Source organism: Schistocerca americana, chromosome 7 (genome assembly GCF_021461395.2).
Source record: "Schistocerca americana isolate TAMUIC-IGC-003095 chromosome 7, iqSchAmer2.1, whole genome shotgun sequence".
Lineage (NCBI taxonomy): Eukaryota > Metazoa > Arthropoda > Insecta > Orthoptera > Acrididae > Schistocerca > Schistocerca americana.
In genome coordinates, this window is record NC_060125.1 from 226035817 (window position 1) to 226058398 (window position 22582).

At 44.1% G+C, this 22582-nt stretch overlaps 1 protein-coding gene and 2 non-coding genes across 4 annotated transcripts in view; 2 read left to right on the forward strand and 1 right to left on the reverse strand.

Moving 5' to 3' along the window:
• Positions 1 to 22582, forward strand: part of LOC124622144 (protein goliath) — a 639805-nt gene that overhangs the window by 274675 nt on the left and 342548 nt on the right. The gene's annotated exons all lie outside the window — the stretch shown is intronic.
• Trnat-ugu lies at positions 17369 to 17443 on the reverse strand. Its single transcript has one exon. It is a non-coding gene; the product is annotated as a tRNA-Thr (tRNA).
• Trnat-ugu lies at positions 17593 to 17667 on the forward strand. The gene has a single exon. It is a non-coding gene; the product is annotated as a tRNA-Thr (tRNA).

Consider the following 22582-nt stretch of genomic DNA (forward strand, 5'->3'; position numbering starts at 1 on the left):
TCTAGCCGGTCGAGTATACCGTCGCTTGTTGCTGTATACCCAAAGCGTAGCTGATACCAAGCACAGTCAACTAGGTGAAACATTGTACTCACCGTATTCCAAGATGCACCTTTGAACGTTTTAGTGGCCGGTTAAGCAACCGGCACATTTCAGAAATTTTTAGGAGTCCGCCCTCATTCGGAAAATTTGTAGGATCACTTGGCTGTCTCTCTGCCTCTCTGTTAAAAACCCTTTTTCTCAGGAACGGGTAGAGGTATAGAGGTGAAATTTGTCACATACTAAGGTCCATAATCCCTTAGCGTTATCATACATAAATGTAAGCTTCTAAGTCAATGCAGCCAAAAGATACAGCGATTTACGTCACATATTTTGATAATCGAAAACTCTCTCATGGAAACGTATTTTGTACTTTACGTTGGACTAGAATCATGAAATGTGGCAAGAATCAAAATTTCACAGTACAAGTAAAGGGAAAAATCAGAAAACTATTAATTTGTAATTATATCAGGCAAAACAATTTCATTTGTCGTGTGTTAACCGACTTCAAACTTGAAATCAAAACATTCTAGCTAGTACTGGAATCCCTGAGACATATATCTCGCCAGGATTAAGGTTTGATAACAGGCTAAAATCGTCGATATTCTTTATTTCCCGAAGGATGAACTGGTAAGTGCGCGAGTCCTACTTGCACCTGGCCTATTCTTACTAACGATGACTGTTGGTGAATATTCCAAAGACAGTTAATTTATGTATTACGCGTATTCTACTAGCTTTTAGCATAATCTGTGACCTATGGAACTGGTGGTCATCTGAGGGTGTTCGTATGGAAGAAACAGTTCTTGTCTTAAGGTAACTTGCCAGTCAACGGCTGGAAAAACAGTAATAATTTTCATAAGGTTTATGAGGGTCTAACTACATAATGTGAACTCTGAATACAAAGAAATTTTAGGACAAAAAAAATGGCTCTGAGCACTATGGGACTCAACTGCTGTGGTCATAAGTCCCCTAGAACTTAGAACTACTTAAACCTAACTAACCTAAGGACAGCACACAACACCCAGCCATCACGAGGCAGAGAAAATCCCTGACCCCGCCGGGAATCGAACCCGGGAACCCGGGCGTGGGAAGCGAGAACGCTACCGCACGACCACGAGATGCGGGCAATTTTAGGACAGTGAAAGTGTTTTGAGGATGAAGGTTTAGGTATAAGGATAATCAGAAAAGCTTCGATATAAACTTTATCATTAAACATTTGTGTCTGTCAGTACTTGAAAATTTTTCGTGCCGGTCTATGTTTGAACTCTATAGACTTAACTACTTTTCCTAGATGCTTAACACTTTGCGCACAAATTTATGACATTGTTATCTAAAAAATGGACCACAATCAAATGATGTCAATCAATAGTTTTTATACTATGAATACATAGATTAGACAATCAAAATTAAGGTAATTTTTTATAATTAATAAGGGTATATTTTTTTTCTCCTGGTGATAGCAAGCTGGTGTCTGTAGTCTATTTTTCTCCAAATGGTAGCCTGAAATATCACAAAAAATTTCAGACCTCTACCTTGAAGAGTTTTTTTTTATTAATTAAATAATTGGAACATTTGATTCATAGGATATTTATTTCAAAGGTACATTTCATATGTTACTCACCTCTGTTCTTAGTAAACTCCTCCAGTTGCATAATGAATGGTTCGTGTGTTTCTTATCTTCTCTCTTCCTTTTCTTCTTCCTCCTCTGGGCTAGTCCGGCTCCTTTATTTGCCTCAAGAGCCCATTCTTTTTTGCGGAATGTTTTGTGTCACGGCTTCCTGTTATAAGGGGACAAGTCCAAACAAGCGACAGCATACGCGACAGCGAACGCATAAATTACCTAACACTTACAAGCTGCAAACTTCGACACCGCCAAGCGACCACCGACTTTAGTACGTAATATTAATTTAAACTTGATACACGCTTACTTTCGTAGGGAAAAAACTCTCAAAGACGGAAATACAAACCGAAAAACGGATTATAGGAACTCAGAGAAAAGCTGTTTCTTTCGTCTTACGTAATTACAAATTAAACACTTTCCGCCGGCCGGGGTGGCGGAACGGTTCTAGGCGCTACAGTCTGGAACCGCGGGACCGCTACGGTCGCAGGTTCGAATCCTGCCTCGGGCATGGATGTGTGTGATGTCCTTAGGTTAGTTAGGTTTAAGTAGTTCTAAGTTCTAGGGGAATGATGACCTTAGAAGTTAAGTCCCATAGTACTCAGTGCCATCTGAACACTTTTGAAACACTTTCCGTTACTTTCCCTCCCTTGTTTCTTTCCTCGTCTCACGCTTCTAGGTCAACGCAAATAATAATGATGCCATTTGACATCCGACCGCAGTGGAAACACGATCTTTGCCGCATACCGACATATATTTAAATGTGTTTTTAAAGATGTACCCGGTGGCCGGATCTATTGATTTAAATACCATTTTTTTCATAAAACTAAATATTGATTAAAGATGGAAAAAAATTCGAATTTTTGTAGCAGATTCACTAGCAAGTGACCTTAATAAATGCACCTAAAATAATAGCTGTGATGGTTTTCTTAACATTCATATTAACCAGCTGTGGAAGCACCACAGCATGATCAAGCATATTTCCTACGGGTTTCGTCTGTATGGAAGCAGAGTGAGATTTCAAAGTAAGATTTGAGTCGGAGGCAATGAGTTCCTCTACACTGTTCCGCGATGCGACGCTGGCACGGACTTCGGAGGCCAGCTGGGAACAGCGAGTGGGCGACACTTACGCGACAGCCTCGGAGCGAGGCACGTTTGGCACCCTGCCCTGCCGTCGGCTACCATCCCATCCCGCCACGGCCGATCCGCTTCGGCGCCAGGACTGAACCGCTGGGTCGCTTGGGCAGAAGGCAATAAACAGGCTGTCGTTTGTTATCCGACTTCAAACTTGAAATTAAAACAGTCTAGCTAGTATTGGAATCCCTGAGACAGATATACTGCCAGGATTAACGTTGATGACAGGCAAAAATCGTCGATATTCTCTATTTCCGGCTGTAGCCGCACGGAAGCTGCCAGGCTGTCGGCGGTCACCAGTAGCGTAAGCCGTCTGTACTTCCCGCCAGGGAGGCGTCTTCTGGGTCCAGAAAACAGCGGCACTGTCTAGTTCATTCAACAGCTCCTGCATTACTTACTCATCTTTGCGGAGGATGGCGATGCATAAATGAATCTTATCACTGATATCTTTTCATTGCGAATTCTAAACATATCGTGAACCTTTCTTTTACCTCCGTCATTGCTCCTTCGATGTGTAGATTGAACAACAGGGGCCAAGGGCGGCTTCTCTATCTTCCACCACTATTTAATCTGCACAGTTCCTTCTTGGTTTCCCGTCCTCATTGTTCCCTTTTCTTTGTTGTTGTTGTCTTCAGTCCAGAGACTGGTTTGATGCAGCTCTCCATGCTACTCTATCTTGTGCAAGCTTCTTCATGTCCCAGTACCCACTGCAACATACATCCTTCTGAATCTGCTTAGTGTATTCATCTCTTGGTCTCCCTCTACGATTTTTACCCTCCACGCTGCAATCCAATACTAAATTGGTGATCCCTTGATGCCTCAAAATATGCCCTACCAACCGATCCCTTCTTCTAGTCAAGTTGTGCCACAAATTTCTCTTCTCCCCAGTTCTATTCAATACCTCCTCATTAGTTATGTGATCTACCCATCTAATCTACAGCATTCTTCTATAGCACCACATTTCGAAAGCTTCTATTCTCTTTTTGTCTAAACTATTTATCTTCCACGTTTCACTTCCATACATGGCTACACTCCGTACAAATACTTTCAGAAACGACTTCCTGACACTTAAATCTATACTCAATGTTACATTTCTCTTCTTCGGAAACGCTTTCCTTGCCATTGCCAGTCTACATTTTATATCCTCTCTACCTCTTTTCCTTTCTTTCTTGTACTTTTCTTGCTTATATGTAAACTGAGAGGTGACAAAAATCATGGGATAGCGATATGCACATATACAGGTGGCGGTAGTATCACGTATTCATCGCGTAAAAGGGCTGTGCACTGGCCGAGCTATCATTTGCACTCAGGTGACTCATGTGAAAAATTGTCCGACGTGATTAACGCTGCACGCCTGGAATTAACAAACTTTGAATGCGGAATGGTAGTTTTGGAGCTAGAAACTGGGGACATTCCATTTTGGAAATCATTAGGCAATTCAGCATTCCGAGATCCACAGTGTCAAGAGTGTCCTGGGAGTACCATATTTCAAGGCCCGCCCGATTTACCGAGCGGTCTAACGCACGGCTTTCTGGCCGGGAAGGAGCGCCTGGTCCCCGGCACGAGTCCCCCCGGCGGACTTGTGTCGAGGTCCGGTGAGCCGGCCAGACTGTGGATGGTTTTTAGGTGGTTTTCCATCTGCCTCGGCGAATGCAGACTGGTTCCCCTTATTCCGCCTCAGTTACACTATGTCGGCGACTGCTGCGCAACAAGTTCTCCACGTACGCGTACACCACCATTACTCTACCAAGCAAATATTTGGGGTTACACTGGTCTGGTGACAGACGTTCCCTGGGGCTGGGGGAGGGTCCACGGTCCACCGTCCACCGGGGGTCGAACCACACAATAACCCTGGGTTCGGTGTGGGGCGGCGGAGGGGTGAAGTGGACTGCGGTAGTCGTCGTGGGCTTATGGACCACTGCGGCTGCTGCGGCGGGTACGGAGCCTCTCCGTCGTTTCTAGGTCCCCGGTTCACATGCAACATACAACATTTTAAGCATTACCTCTCACCACGGATGGCGCAGTGGCCGACGGACTTCACTTAAACGACCGAGTGCAGCCGCGTTTGCGTACAGTCATCAGTGCTAATACACAAACAATACTGCGTGAAGTAATTACAGAAATCAGTGTAGGATGTACGACGAACGTATCCGTTAGGGCAGCGCAGTAGAATTTGGTGTTGAGGAGCAGTGGCACCACACGGCTGACGCGAGTCCTTTGCTAAAAGTACGACATCATCCCCAGCGCCTCTCCTGGGCTCGTGACCATATCTGTTCGACCCTAGATGATTGGAAAACCATGACCTGGTCAGATGAGTGCCGATTTCAGTTGTTAGGAGCTGAAAACAGGGTTCGAATGTGGTGCAGACCGTAGGAATCCAGGTTGCCAGTAAGGTACTGTGCAAGCTGGTGGTTGTTCCAAATGGTGTCGGCAGTGTTTACAAGAAATGGACTGGGTCCTCTGGTACATCTGAACCGATCGTTGACTGGAAATAGTTATGTTCCGCTAACTGGATACCATTTGCAGCCATTCGTGGTCTTCACGTTCCCAAACGATGATGGAATTCTTATGGATGCCAATGCTCCATGTCACCGGCCCACAATTGTTCGCAATTCGTTCGAAGAACGTTCTGGACTGTCCGAAAGAACGATTTGGCCACCCAGATCGCCAGACATTGATCCCATAGAACATTTGTGGGACGTAGTCGAGAGGTCAATTCGTGCAGGTTCGTGCACAAAGTCGTACACCGGCATCACTTTCGCAATTATGGACGACTGGAGAGGCAGCTTGCAACGACCTGTCCAGGCCACGTCTAGTTGCTGCACTATGCCAGGAAAAAGAAAAACAGTAATTATTCTGACACAATATTAGGAGGCGTCTCATGACTTTTGTCACCTCAGTGAATATTACCCTTCTTTCCATACAGTTTACTTCTATTTCCTCGAGAATTATGAATTTCTTACAAAATTTTACATCGTCAAACGCATTTTATAGCCCAACAGATCCTACCAGAGTGTCTTGATTTTTCGTAAGTTTCAGTTTCCATTAATAAGCGCTACGTCAAAACTTGTTACTCTGGTGTCTTTACCTTTGCTAAAGTCAACTTATAGTCATCTTACACAAATTCTCAACTTTCTGTTCCAAGAATACGATTTAAAATAAAACTAAAATTAACTGGTGTCACTATCCAATAGAATTCAATTCTTTCTCTGCATTTTTAAAGGTGACAAACTTTAACGTTTTTAGAATGCTGTTCATGAACATGGTCGTTGAGAACTTTAGTTTTTGCGCATTTCCATAAACGCGTTTTAATCTCTTTACCTCGCCGTTTTTCTTGGAAGGAAGGTCGCTGAAGGTAGACACAACAACGCTTTCCTAATCTCATCAATAGCCTTGCCAGATATCTTTTACCATTTTTACCTTGCGCGATTGGTAGGTGAACTACACTCAAACATAAGCAATCTAGTCGAAAGGAAAAAAAATTAACTTCTTACTCCAAGAGGACGAATGCAAAGGTAATAAGATTCTGTCATGGACATACGGAAAATTGGAATATTTTCGGACAACTTCGTAGCGAAAACTCACTCTCGAGATTGTCGGAATGTACAGTATATAAGAGAATTAAGCTGTCTCGTTGCTGGTGATAGGTGCAACTCGCGTAACGATAATTCACGTAATGGCAATTCGCGTCTTTTGGTAGTTGAGCTGAACAAAGTGAACCGTCAGTGTATAAATGTAAGTGTTTCTGTTGAATGTAGATTAACTGTTCCGGTTTCGGGATGACTATAATGCTCAGAAATCGGTAAACTGCTAATTATTATTGACATCACTGATTCTGGTGACATAATTATTTCAAATGGTTCAAATGGCTCTGAGCACTATGGGACTTAACATCTGTGGTCATCAGTCCCCTAGAACTTAGAACTACTTAAACCTAACTAACCTAAGGACATCACACACATCCATGCCCGAGGCAGGATTCGAACCTGCGACCGTAGCAGTCGCGCGGTTCCGGACTGAGCGCCTTAACCGCGAGACCACCGCGGCCGGCATAATTATTTGATAGCTGGTCGCCGTTAAATCGAGAAATATATTTTATGACTGCTCTCTACGAAGATACCGAGCGAGGTGGCGCAGTGGTTAGCACACTGGACTCGCATTCGGGAGGACGACGGTTCAATCCCGTCTCCAGCCATCCTGATTTAGGTTTTCCGTGATTTCCCTAAATCGCTCCAGGCAAATGCCGGGATGGTTCCTTTGAAATGGCACGGCCGATTTCCTTCCTCATCCTTCCCTAACCCGAGCTTGCGCTCCGTCTCTAATGACCTCGTTGTCGACGAGACGTTAAAAAAACACACACACACACACACACACACACACACACACACACACACACACACACACACACATACTCTACGAAGAGAAGTTAGTAACGAATTGCAGTTTGTCTGCGATGAGCTATTGAAGTCGAGAGGACCGTGGCAGAAATAGCTCTGCAGTTTCTCATCTTGCTTGGGACCGTAAAACTTAAATTATTACCTGTAAATCTGTTGCAGGAAAGTAGCAATTCCTCACATATGGTTACCTCTATGCATTTCCCTGAAAAGTTAATTTTCAGTAATCAAATGGTTCAAATGGCTCTGAGCACTATTGGACTTAGCATCTGAGGTCATCAGTTCCGTAGACTTAGAACTACTTAAACCTAACTAACCTGAGGACATCACACATATCCACGCCCGAGACAGGATTCGAACCCGCGATCGTAGCAGCAGCGTGGTTCCGGACTGAAGCGCCTAGAACCTCTCGGTCACAACGGCCGGCTTTCAGTAAACATTTTGGACATTTGTGGTAAGGACTACGGGACCAAACTGCTGGGGTCATCGGTCCCTAGGCTTACGCACTACTTAATCTAACTTAAACTTAACACACACACACACACACACACACACACACACACACACACACACACGCCCGAGGGAGGACTCGAACCTCCGACGGGGGAAGCCGCACAAACCGTGATACGGCGCCCCAGACCGAAAGGCTACCAGGCGCGGCTTTCAGTAATATGGCAGGGCCTAGAAATGCTGAGTTACTTTAAATATTCAGCCATAAACGTAACTACTGGCAGAAGTATATTTACAACGACGATTAGCTACATAAAATAAATTATTCTTTTCCTTGATAAATAGCATTTTGGTTACTTGCGATACGATATGCACGAATATTTTCTACTCAGAATTTGTGTTGCTCATTGAAATTTACTAAAACCCGCGCCCTAGTGCGAACTACGTCACAGTTCCAAAACAAAAACAAAATAAATCTTTCGTCGACTATTTTGCATCTTCTCTCAATTTATTATCTCCTAATCTGAAGAAAGAAAATTAAATCTGCTTCTAGCATTGGCACTAATTGGCTCTGAGCACTATGCGACTCAACTGCTGAGGTCATCAGTCGCCTAGAACTTAGAACTAATTAAACCTAACTAACCTAAGGACAGCACACAACACCCAGCCATCACGAGGCAGAGAAAATCCCTGACCCCGCCGGGAATCGAACCCGGGAACCCGGGCGTGGGAAGCGGGAACGCTACCGCACGACCACGAGATGCGGAATTGGCACTAATTAACCTGCTTTCTCGGTATATGCAGACATTAATAACTCTTCATCTCAGGAAAAATTTAGTAATTCTCTGGAAGCGGAAAAGCACTTTCTGGTCTCAATGAAAAGAAATTATTTAAAAGGAAAGACACGCTTTCGCCCGGTTCAAATAGAACCACGTCTGCGTCACAGCGGCTTTTAATGGAAAACTGTGTCAAACTAGAAGCACTTCCCCCTATCAGGACAATTACAACATTATAAAGCCGATGCCTGCGGAAATTTTCGCCCTAAACCATACTGGAGTATTCTGGACAGCATTCATTATTCCGTGGAAAAAGGCGCAATTTTCACTTGCAGCTTCAGCCACCGGCAATTGCTAGCTTCGGGCACCCCCAGCGTACTCGAGCTAACTTCGAAAAACCCATTGAAAGTAACGATGTATGTTAACATGCATCATGGATAGATTTCTTACTGGGTGGAGCACGAATAGTTCACACACTTTAAGACTAAATAAAAATTGTACCTCTTGTTATATTTCATTCAAATTTCGCTCCCACGTTTGTTTCATGGAAATGTCGTTAGGGGTCGTCTTGCTGCAAATGTCGCCAGTCCCTTGTTTCGAAGTTGGCGTTTCGCAGTGGCCGAGCATTGACGCTTATCTGTTCACTAGCGCGTCAAGGCAGTTCTCCTTGAGGCTGAGTTGAAAAGTATCATATTAACGCAAAGAAGGTTTAGGGGAATATTCCACACGCTTTGGGCTCTATCAAAGAACAGAATTCTCCGATTAATGAGAAAACTTGAAGAAGGCAGTTTATTCGAAGGGAAACGACCTCGCTCACCGACTGTTCGTTCTCCGGAAAACATCGCAGCGCTGTTATACGAGTTGCCATTCAACTAAATCCAAACAAGTCTTTTTATTTTAGTTTACTCAATTGTTATTGCAAGAAACATGACCAGAATTTTGTCAAATTTCAAAACACTGTAGTTTCTCCATACTCAATGCCCTACAGATTAAGAACATCGATTGTTTGTTTTCAGATCAGATTTGCAAAATGTAAGATTTCCGTCATGGACACACCCCGTTTTCTACAGAGGAACTGTAACTCCTTAGATGAGGGGCTTAATAATGACTGAATTTCCAGAATGAAATTTTCACTCTGCAGCGGAGTGTGCGCTGGTATGAAACTTCCTGGCAGATTAAAACTGTGTATGGGACCGAGACTCGAACTCGGGACCTTTGCCTTTCGCAGGCAGGTGCTCTATCATCTGAGCTACCCAAGCACGACTCACACCCTGTCCTCAGAGCTTTACATCTGCCAGTACCTTGTCTCCTACCTTCCAAACTTCACAGAAGCTCTCCTGCAAACCTTGCAGAACTAGCACTCCTGGAACGAAGGATAATGCGGAGACATGGCTTAGCCACAGCCTGGGGGATGTTTCCAGAATGAGATTTTCACTCTGCAGCGGAGTGTGCGCTGATATGAAACTTCCTGGCGCGCAGTGGGACGGTGCACGGCGTGTAGAGCGCCTTGCAGTCAGCTGCGCGAGTGCTGTGCGATACGGGAGCTGCAGGCGACTGAATTTTACGATGGCCGTCGCCAAGGCGAACGGCATAAAGTGCGCTGCTAGCGGCGCTAAAAGGAAACTGTGTCGCCTCACCGAGGCTTTTGGGCGGTGGCACAAGCCCTGCTACCGCTTCGCAGGCGCCAGGAAGACGGGTACGAATTTCCGATAAAGTGTCCATGGGCCCGGGCGCCGAAGCCCCTTGGCTGTCGCTGACAAAGTTCAGAGATTGCGAGTGAGAGATTTACGACCCAGAGTTGAGATACTTCCGATGATAAAGTTATCTGAGACCCTGAAACACGTCATTCTGTTAGTCTGTCGCGCCTTTCATCCGACATGTAGCCGATTCTTCTTTACAAAGTGTACTGTATGAGGTCTACATCTACATCCATACTCCGCAAGCCACCTGACGGTGTGTGGCGGAGGGTAACTTCAGTACCTCTATCGGTTCTCACTTCTATTCCAGTCGCGTATTGTTCGTGGAAAGAATGATTGTCGGTATGCCTCTGTGTGGGCTCTAATCTCTCTGATTTTATCCTCACGGTCTCTTCGCGAGATATACGTAGGAGGGAGCAACATACTGCTTGACTCTTCGGTGAAGGTATGTTCTCGAAACTTTGACAAAAGCCCGTACCGAGCTACTGAGCGTCTCTCCTGCAGAGTCTTCCACTGGAGTTTATCTATCATCTCCGTAACGCTTTCGCGATTACTAAATGATCCTGTAACGAAGCGCGCTGCTCTCCGCTGGATCTTGTCTATCTCTTCTATCAACCCTATCTGGTACGGATCCCACACTGCTAAGCAGTATTCAAGCAGAGGGCGAACAAGCGTACTGTAACCTACTTCCTTTGTTTTCGGATTGCATTTCCTTAGGATTCTTCCAACGAATCTCAGTCTGGCATCTGCTTTACCGACGATCAACATTATATGATCATTCCATTTTAAATCACTCCTAATGCGTACTCCCAGATAATTTATGGAATTAACTCCTTCCAGTTGCGGACCTGTTATATTGTAGCTAAATGATAAGGGATCTTTCTTTTTATGTATTCGCAGCGCATTACACTTGTCTACGTTGAGATTCAATTGCCATTCCCTGCACCATGCGTCAATTCGCTGCAGATCCTCCTGCATTTCAGTACAATTTTCCATTGTTACAACCTCTCGATTTACCACAGCATCATCCGCAAAAAGCCTCAGTGAACTTCCGCTGTCATCCACAAGGTCATTTATGTATATTGTGACTAGCAACGATCCTACGACACACCTGAAATCACTCTTACTTCGGAAGACTTCTCTCCATTGAGAATGACATGCTGTGTTGTGTTCAAAACTTCCGGAACATTCGTGAATTTGCACCGCTGGTGCGTTGGAGCGAAGGTTGGCATCCCTGCACATGCCTGTGTTTAACGAGTAACTGCCGGGAGTTTCATTGTTGTATGTCTGTTAGTTATTTTTGAATCCTGAATTTAATAGAACGCTGTGTGGTACAGTTTGCAACTTTTGAGGGTAGAGTTAAAGAATCAACGCGTCTGCATTAAATTTTGCGTGAAACTCAAGAAAACCTTTCCAGAGACACATCACATGAAGCAGGAATGCTCCGGAGTGCTTAAGCCGTACCAGAGACGCATCACATGAAGCAGGAATGCTCCGGAAATGAGTGCTTAAACCGTACTCGGTCTTACGTTAACACGGTTTTAAAATGGCCGGACGGAAGTTCAAGATGTCCCTCGTTCACGACGCCTACAGACGGTGCTCACGTCAGGAACGTCACCGAAATTCGTGCCACAGCGACAAACTGTTAATCGATGGTGCTGTCGGGACGGCCTTCGAGAAAATGGGAGAAGGAACCCGCCTGAAATATGGAGAGACAATTTATGGCTCTTGCATCACGGTAATACACCCGCACAGTCATCCCTATTGGTGCGTGACTATTGCCCAAAAAACGAAATCACTGTGATGTCTCAACCTCCGTACTCTCCAGACCTGGCCCCCGCGGACTCTCTTTGTTTACATTGTTGAAAACCCCGTTGAAGGGACGAAGATTTGCAACGATAGACCGGATAAAGGAATATTTGCAAACTGCGCTTCGCACGATCCAGCAAGGGGCGTACGAAGACTGCTTCCTGGAAATGGAAACGGCATTGGGAGCGGTTTATCAATTTTGTAGGAGAGTGTTTCGAAGGAGACCATGCACAATAAATAAAAAGTAAGCGTGGAAAAATATTGTGGACAAGGTTTCAGAATTTTCTAAACAGACCTCGTATAGACTGATTCTCAAAAGGAATGCATTAGAAAGACTTGTACGGCAACTCCCCGGCTATGCATATGAGTTCCCCCGCAGGTAACTTAGTGTTCTATCGTCATAAAAACCTGTTTGCGTTTAGTTGTAAAAATACCCACCAAGAACATGTAAAACAGGCTGTAATATCATATATCCAGAAATTGCTACGTGTAACAGGAGTTTCCAACATGAACTGAATTCAGTGCTTGGTTGTACAAATTACATTTCGCTCGTATTATGCGTTACCCACTAGAATTATGCAAAGTAGGCTACCTTGCGTACATTTTCATAGCCCAAATCGGCAATTATAGTGAAACACCCCAAAATGACCTTTCTCAAAAGAATGAAGAATTTTATATTTCCAATTCACATTTTTATCATTAATTGCACCCTAACTTGCTCATACGCCTGATTGTGTTGTGGACTTCTCTCATTCTGTTTCGTTAGTGGCAAAGTTAGTGAAGCTACAAGCTATCTAGTACCAAATTGTATGTACTGTGTCGAACCACAGACCATAAAATGTTATCAACTCCGTAAGTTTAATTTGGCGTCCCCAATATTATAGGGACAGTCATTATGGATATAGGAATTAGTGACCAAAGGTCTTTGTAGCAGAACTGAGTAACGTAACAACCAAATCCACCAAAAATAAACACGAAATATATCCGTTTAGAAACAAGGTAAAAATAAATTTGATGTCTTTCTATGAGTGAGTTTCCACTCCTTCCAGTCGCACTAAGTTAGCTTTGACCAGACGTGATTTAAATTCAAGGGAAATAGCATCGACGGCAGTCGAGTGATATATTCCAAATGAATTAATAAGATATGGTACTGATCCCCGATGGTACACAAAACAGGTCAGAACACTTGCAAAGCAACGAAAAAGGAGCATGCCAAATTTAAAAGAACGCAGAAATCCCCAAGACTGGCGAAGTTTTACAGAAACTTGAAATTTAGCATGATCTTCAATGTAACAAAAGTTTTCACAACGAAACTCGTCTCGAAATCTGACAGAAGATCTAAAGAGATTCTGGTCGTGTGTAAAGTACCCCACGAAAAGACACAGTGCGACCAAAGCAGATTTACTGAACACAATTTTCCGAAATTATTTCACCACAGAAGACGACGTAAATATTGCACAACTCGAATCAAGAACAACTGCCAACATGAGTAGCTTACACGCAGATATCCTCAGTGTAGCGAAGCAACTTAAATTACTTCATAAAGGCAAGGTCTCCAGTCCATATTGTGTAGCAGTTAGGTTCCTCACAAAGTATGCTGATACAATAACTCGATACTTAGCAGTCATATACAACAGCTCGCTAGCCCCTACCTAAAGATTGGAGAGTTGAATAGGTCGTACCAGTACTCAAGACTAGTAATAGGAGTAATCCGCTGAGAATACAGACCCATATCACTAACGACGATTCGCAGTAGGATTTTAGAACATATACTGTGTTCTAAAATTATGAATTACATCTAACAAGGGAACCTCCCCATCGCACACCCCTCAGATTTAGTTATAAGTCGGCACAGTGGATAGGCCTTGAAAAACTGAACACAGATCAATCGAGAAAACAGGAAGAAGTTGTATGGAACTATGAAAAAATAAGCAAAATATACAAACTGAGTAGACCATGCGCAAGATAGGGAACACCAAGGATAGCCTAAGCCCATGAGCGCCGTTGTCTCGTGGTTAGCGTGAGCAGCTGCGGAACGAGAAGTCCTTGGTTCAAGTTTTCCCTCGAGTGAAAAGTTTAATTTTTTATTTTTTATTTTTTATTTTCAGACAATTATTATCTGTCCGTCCGTCCGTCCGTCCGTCCGATGCGAGGTAACTGCGCCGTAGTATGAGGACGATACACCTAAACGGAAAAATTTGAAAACGTTAAAAACATATGTTTTGACAGAGCACAGGGAAAACTGTGCGACTGTGAAACTGTTGCATTCATTTGTTGCAGCTTATGTGACAAACTCTTATGTTTTCATCACTTTTTTGGGAGTGATTATCACATCCACAAGAAAACCTAAATCGGGCAAGGTAGCAGAATCTTTTTACCCATTCGCGAAGTGTACAAGTTTGGTGGGTCGACAACATATTCCTGTCATGTGACGCACATGCCGTCACCAGTGTCGTATAGAATATATCAGACGTGTTTTTCTGTGGAAGAATCGGTTGACCTATGACCTTGCGATCAAATGTTTTCGGTTCCCATTGGAGAGGCACGTCCTTTCGTCTACTAATCGCACGGTTTTGCAGTGCGGTCGCAAAACACAGACACTAAACTTCTTACAGTGAACAGAGACGTCAATGAACGAACGGACAGATCATAACTTTGCGAAAATAAAAAAAATAAAATAAATAAAATTTTCAATCGAGGGTAGACTTGAACCAAGGATCTATCCTTCCGCAGCTGCTCACGCTAACCACGGGACCACGGCGCTCATAGACTCAGACTATCCTTGATGTTGCCTATCTTGCACATGGACTACTCAGTTTGTATATTTTGCTTATTTTTTTCATAGTTCCACACAACTTCTTCCTGTTTTCTCGATTGATTGTGTTCAGTTTTTCAAGGCCTATCCACTGTGCCAACTTATAACTAAATCTGAGGGAGAGGGGGGGGGGGGGGGGGTGCGATGGGGAGGTTCCCTTGTAAGAAAACAATTCATTGACAAACAGCCAACACCGAATCAGAAAATATCGTTGCTGTGAAGCACAACCAGCTCTTTATTCTGACGAATTATTGAGTTCTATGACGGGGGATGATAAACTGATTCCATATTTTTGGGTTTCCGGAAGGCTTCTGACACCGTTCCTGACAAGCGGTTTCTGATCAAATTTTCAGCTGTTTCCGATCAAATTGCGTGGTTACGGAATATCGTCTCAGTTGTGCTACTGGATTCGTGGTTTCCTGTCATTTAGAGGTCACATTTCACAGTAATTGATGAAAAGTCATCGAGTAAAACAGAAGTAATATCTGGCGTTCCACGAGGAAGTGTTAAAGGCCCCTTTCTGTTACTTGGTTCAAATGGCACTGAGCACTATGGGACTTAACTTATAAAGTCATCAGTCCCCTAGAGCTTAGAACTACTTAAACCCAACTAACCTAAGGACATCACACACAGCTATGCCCGAGGCAGGATTCGAACCGGCGACCGAAGCGGTCACGCGCTTCCAGACTGTAGCGCCTAGAACCGCACGGCCTCACCGGCCGTCTCTTCTGTTACTGATCTACATAAACGATTCAGGAGACAATCTGAGGTTATTTGCAGATTATGCTGTCTTTTGCCGTTTTGTAAAGTCATCACATTATCAAAACCATTTACAAAATGTCTTAGACACGACATCCATAGGGGCGAAAAGTGGCAATTCACTATAAATAATGAAATGTGTGAAGTCATCCACATGGCTACTAAAAGGCATCCGCCAAATTTCGGTTACGGGATAAGTCTCACAAATCTAAAGGCTCTGAATTCACCTAAGTACTTAGGGATTACAATTACGAATAACTTGAAACTGGAACGACCAAATAGATAATATTGTGGGTAAAGCGAACCAAAGACTGCGATTTGTTGGTAGAACACTTAGAAAATGCAAAAGATTTACTAAAGAGATGGCTGACACTACTTTTGTTCGTCGTATTCTGCAGTATTGCATTAGTGGGATCTGCATCAGATACGATTGACGCAGGACATCGGAAAAGTTCAAAGGAGATCAGCTCTTTTGTATTATCGCGAAACAGCGGTAAGAATGCCACGGAAATGATACACGAATTGGGGTGGCAATGATTAAAACAAATGCGTGTTTCGTTGCGGCAGGATCTTCTCGTGAAATTTCAATCACAAACTTTCGCATCAGAGAAAATACTTATTGGTGCCCACCTACATACGAAGGAATGATCATGATAATATAATAAGAGAAATAAGGCTTGCACAGAAAGATTTAAGTGTTCGTTTTTCTGGCGCGCTGTAGTGTGTGGAATGGTAGAGAAAAGTTTGAAGCTAGTTACATAATCCTTCTGCCAGGAACTTAATTGTGAATTGTAGAGTACTGACATGGATGCAGATGTAGACTTTTGGTGCGTCGGGTGAATTTAATGGGGTTCTCTCATTATTGAAAAAGGCTATATACTTGCTTCATCCACATCAGATAGGTCATTTTGCGGGAGAGCAATATTGAATTCTTGGATGTCAGTCAGAGGACGATGGTTCCTCTTGCAGTATCGTGTAAATGAGTAACGCAGTGATATGCTAAGAGTCGGCTACATACGGGGGAAAATTATGATCAGTGTGACTTGGTATCCTATTTTGCAGAAAAGCTTAACCATGACGTTTTGTAATCAATAATATTAGCATCGGTAATAAATAGCAACAAGTAAAGTATCCTAGTTTGTCGTTTAATTCACATCACGCTCCTGTACCTCTCTACCGATGAGCTAGTGCAATCAGAAGTCGAAGTGAATAGAAGTGCGACCATACTGAGGCCTTTCCACCTACAGAAATCCAAAGACAGAAAATGAGACTACTTTCGAAGTTAATTCAGTAATCTTGTGACACATTTCTGTTCAGAGTTTCATTGGCAGCAAACGACTTGGCTTCGCAGTTGTTGTTGCATCCGACATTGCTCTGTGAGCAGCCTGAGAACCGGTCGCGTTCCACACCGATGATATCATTGGCACAAACAAATGGCCCATGCTGATTGGAGGGTATAAATGGGCATGGATCTGCGAGACTTCCCGGACGACTCGGGGAGCAGGTGGCAGTAGACACTCGGCGCTTTTGAGGCAGCATTCCTCAACTCCCGCCTTTACCGGACCTCACTCAAGGTGACAGCGACTATCACACTTATCAGATCGTAAGGTCAGGCTGTTAAAGTTCCCAGCGAGGACGTGAAGTTCACCTTGACAGCCTCACTATCAATTAAAAGGATAGAATCGTGCTTGTAGAGAAACCTACTAAATTTGGGGTCGACTAACGACGCTGGATTTATATATGACGGTAGTATCTGTTCCCGAAAGAACAGTTACCGTTGATGACTATGCAGCTTTTGGTAGAATGAAATGATAATTCAAGGGACACTCTAGCTGCAAAGAGGTGTTGATATACTTCATTGGGGACATGTTGAAAATGTGTGCCCCGACCGGGACTCGAACCCGGGGTCTTCTGCTTACATGGTAGACGCTCTATCCATCTGAGCCACCGAGGGCACAGAGGATAGCGCGCCTGCAGGGAGTTATCCTTGCACGCTCCCCATGAGACCCACATTCCCAATATGTCCACACCACTACATTCGCAGTGCGCCTAATAGATGGGGAGCGTGCAAGGGATAAGTCCCTGCAGGCGCACTATCCTCTGTGCCCTCGGTGGCTCAGATGGATAGAGCGTCTGCCATGTAAGCAGGAGATCCCGGGTTCGAGTCCCGGTCGGGGCACTGATTTTCAACATGTCCCCAATGACGTATATCAACGCCTCTTTGCAGCTAGGATGTCCATTTAATTATCATTTAATTATCATTTTATTCTAGCAAAAGCTGCATGGTCATCAACGGTAACTGTTCTTTCGGGAACTGATACTACCGTCATATATAGTCAAAATATGGCTTCCCGGCTATTGACCTTCTTGTGCGAACACACACGATATACCCGAACTCGTACGGGACATGGTAGATTAATCTGCCACGAGTAATGAGTATGGTGGTCAAACATCTATTGGGCGCACTACGAATGTAGTGGTGTGGACATGTTGGGAATGTGGGTCTCACGGGGAGCGTGCAAGGGACAAGTGCCTGCAGGCGCACTATCCTCTGTGCCCTCGGTGGCTCAGATGGATAGAGCGTCTGCCATGTAAGCAGGAGATCCCGGTCGGGGCACACAGTTTCAACATGCCCCCAATGAAGTATATCAACGCCTCTTTGCAGCTAGGGTGTCCATTTAATTATCATTTCATGACGCTGGATTTAGCTGAGTGAGGAAGAGTGACACTCTGTCAATCTACGTCCACATCTATATTTCGCAAATCACCTTAGTGTATGACGAAAAGTACTTCGCGTACCACTGTAACATCCCACCTTGCTGCTCCCGTTACGAATGATGTGCAGGAAAAACTACTGATGGAAAGCATTCGTATGAGACGTAATCTCTACAGTTTTACTTACATCGTCTTATCGTGATATACGTACCGGACGAAGCAATATGCTGTTTGACTCTTCTCGGAATTTCAATAGTAAATCACACTGTTATGCACAATGCCTCTCTTGCAGCGTGTGTATGACGCTGGTATATACAGGGTATACCAGGTGGAATAGTATTCAGGAATATAATAAGAACGATCGAAACAAAAAGTCTGCTAAACGTAGTCTCTAAAACCTATATCTTAAGAGCTGTGAGCACTTCACCATCTTGGATACTACGAAACAAATCTCTTCTACTGAGAGCTTATTGATTTCCATATTTTATGAGATGATACTATGGACCAAAACAAGAAAAAAAGACTTAGTAAACATGGGGTTTAAAGTGCATATATTAAGGCTATAAGTGCTTCTTCAGTAGAAGACGTGTTTCACAGCGAATTTGAAAAAGTGTTCATAGTTCTGTCAACATATGCAAAGCAAAGAGCTTACAGTAAAATATAGCTGTTTCACGGCCTCGAAGATGTAGTGCTCATAGCTCTTAAGGTATGCGTTTTAGGACTCACGTTTACTATGTAAGTCGACTGCTTCTGTGTTGGCAGCGCTGTGTAGCGCTTTGCATTGATTTCTGGCTGCGCTTTCTTTGTACGAGACTCTGTGGCTGGTTGGACTCTTTGTTGGAAATTAATCGCCAGCAGTGTTGGGTAGTTGGAAGTTAGGCGGCAGCAGTGATGGAAGTACTGGTGGGCAGTTGGAGGTGAACAGCCAGCAGTGATGGATGTTCGATATGAGAAGTTAGCATTGATGGAGGGTAGAGGTTGAAGTGTTAGCGTAGGCTAACGATCTGTACATGTTCGACTTGGAGATTGAATATTATTCATGATTCTATACCTTTGTATTAGATGTCAATGACGATTTATATTCGTGTTTGAACTGGATGTCACATTATTAAGCTAAAAAAATACATTATTTGCTTTGCAACAAAATCTTTACTTTCCTAACCTCATGCCTATTAGTAGTTAGTGGCTTTAGTAGTTAGAATCTTTTATTTAACTGGCAGTATTGACGCTCGCTGTATTTCAGTAGTTCGCGTAATCAAGATTTTTGTGAGGTAAGTGCTTAACGAAATGTATAGGTTATTGTTAAGATTTCTTTTTAGTCAGGGCCATTCTTTAGAATTAATTATTTGAAGCCAGATTGTAATTTTTTTGAGCAGTCAGATTGCGCTGCGCTGGAATATTGTGGGTCGGTGTTGACATAAGAAAAAGTAAAGAGAAAGTATGCTCAGTACGTTTAGTTTTATTCAGCTGTTTCAGAATGAAATAACGTAGTTTATCTTCTCAGTCATTCTGCAATTTAAGTACAGACACCCTCATTTAAATAGGGAAGTTTCAACTAGGCGTTTTTCCTTCGTATGATCGGTCCTGTCATACCCATCGGTACTAACCTTTCGTCTTGGGACCCCCGGAATTGTGAACGGTTATGATTCTAAAACACTCCGTTGAAGTACGCCCGAACCAAATTTTACGTCTCTTAAGGGCGACATGCTTTCTAGTTGCTAGTAACTCTTCTCTCCAGCGACAAAACTGGTTTAATATTTCAAACGCTAGTATTTTGTTCACCAGGCTATTGTATGGAATTGTATCGAAAACCGTCCGGAAGTCAATGGACGAGGCATGAACATAGCCGCCGCTATCTGCTGCCTTCTGGGCGACGTGGATGAGCAGATTAAAGTGGATCTCTCAGGCATTCCAGCTTTATCACGGAGCGAATCTCTCTGGACTTCTGTAATTGTTTTCTCCATTGTGCAAACGCATTTTAGATAATGATATTTTCTCGCTTGTGTATGAAGAACCGTCACCTCCTGGTGACATGAATGTCCTTCTTTCATGTCGGGGCTTCAGGACCATTTTATTGCACCTTTGGGAAAGGTTTGTATCATCAGCTGCGATGCGTAAGCCTATACCCAACACTTTTGCTCCAAAAGATTGTTCTACAAGGGGCATTCAGCAAGTAAAGCCACACTTTTTTCTGAAAGCAGATTAGTTTTATTCAGGATTCCAATTCACTTTATTATTCCCCACTCTTTCGACTGCAAAACCCTACTTTTCAACATAATATCTGTTCAATGTGACGGCCTTTCCTCACCGGGGACCTAGAAACGACGGAGAGGCTCCGTCCCCCGGTGTAACACCCCCCCCCCCCAGCCCCAAGGGAACGTCTCACACCAGACGAGTGTAACCCCTACGTTTGCGTGGTAGAGTAATGGTGGTGTACGCGTACGTGGAGAACTTGTTTGCGCAGCAGTCGCCGACATAGTTTAGCTAAGTCGGATACACTACTGGCCATTAAAATTGCTACACCACGATGATGACGTGCTACAGACGCGAAATTTAACCGACAGGAAAAATATGCTGTGGTATGCAAATGATTAGCTTTTCAGAGCATTCATACGAGGTTGGCGCCGGTGGCGACACCTACAACGTGCTGACATGAGGAATGTTTGCAACCGATTTCTCATACACAAACAGCAGTTGACCGGTATTGCCTGGTGAAACGTTTTTGTGTAAGGAGGAGAAATGTGTACCATCACGTTTCCGACTTTGATAAAGGTCGGATTGTAGCATACCGCAATTGCGGTTTATCGTATCGCGACATTTGCTGCTTGCGTTGGTCGAGATCCAATGACTGTTAGCAGAATATGGAATCCATGGGTTCAGGAGGGTAATAAGGAACGCCGTGCTGGATCCCAACGGCCTCATATCACTAGCAGTCGAGATGACAGGTATCTTATACGCATGGCATTAATGGATCGTGCAGCCACGTCTCGATCCCTGAGTCAACAGATAGGGACGTTTGCAAGACAACAACCATCTGCACGAACAGTTCGACGACGTTTGCAGCAGCACGGACTATCAGCTCGGAAACCATGGCTGAGGTTACCCTTGACGCTGCATCACAGACAGGAGCGCCTGCGATGGTGTACTCAACGACGAACCTGGGTGCACGAATGTCAAAACGTCATTTTTTTCGGATGAATCCAAGTTCTGTTTATAGCATCATGATGGTCCCATCCGCGTTTGGCGACATCTCGGTGACCGCTCATTGGAAGCGTGTATTCGTCATCGCCATACTGGCGTATCACCCGCCGTGATGGCATGGGGTGCCATTGGTTACACGTCTCGGTCACCTCTTGTTCGCATTGACGGCACTTTGAATAGTGGACGTTACATTTCAGATGTGTTACGACCCGTGGCTCTACCCTTCATTCGATCACTGCGAAACCCTACATTTCAGCAGGATAATGCACGACCGCATGTTGCAGGTCCTGTACGGTACTTTTTGGATGCATAAAATGTTCGACTGCTGCCCTGGCCAGCACATTCTGCAGATCTCTCACCAACTGAAAACGTCTGGTCAATGGTGGCCGACCAACTGGCTCGTCACAGTACGCCAGTCACTAATATTGATGAACTGTGGTATCGTGTTGAAGCTGAATGGGCAGCTGTACCTGTAGACGCCATCCAAGCTCTGTTTGACTCAATGCCCAGGCGTATTAAGGCAGTTATTCCGGCCAGAGGTGGTTGTTCTGGGTACTGATTTCTCAGGATCTATGCACCTAAATTGCGTGAAAATGTAATCCCATGTCAGTTCTACTATAATATATTTGTCCAATGAATACCCGTTTATCTTCTGCATTTGTTCTTGGTGTAGCAATTTTAGTGGCCAGTAGTGTAGTTATTCCCTGCTCCTCGTTACAATCTTCTGTTAGACGCCGAGGAAGCCAGCGGGCACACACCTTCGAGTACATCAGCTGGTGGACGAGTGTGTCAGTACTGCCAGCAGACACTTTCAGCTGAGCAGCGATGTGTTTGATTGTGATTGGTCGAGAACCTCGAATGAAAGTGTCCGCTCGTTCCAACATTGCGGGAGTCACAGCTGTGCGCAAGCTGCCAGAATTCGGGATATCGGAGAGGTTTGCGCGAGCTTTTTGCGATGATTGTGTGGTTCGTTCACTGCGAGCTCTCCTTACACATTGTGCAAGCGACTATGAACACCTCCGATGCTCTGCTAAAAGAAACTCAATGTAAGGTCTCTTTTTGGAACGCAGCTCCGTTAAAGCTGCCATTCTGAAGGCTACGTATAGTACCACCACCTATCGAAACTTCGTGAAACTATAGGGGCTGAAGCCGGAATATTCCACGATGTCCCACAACAA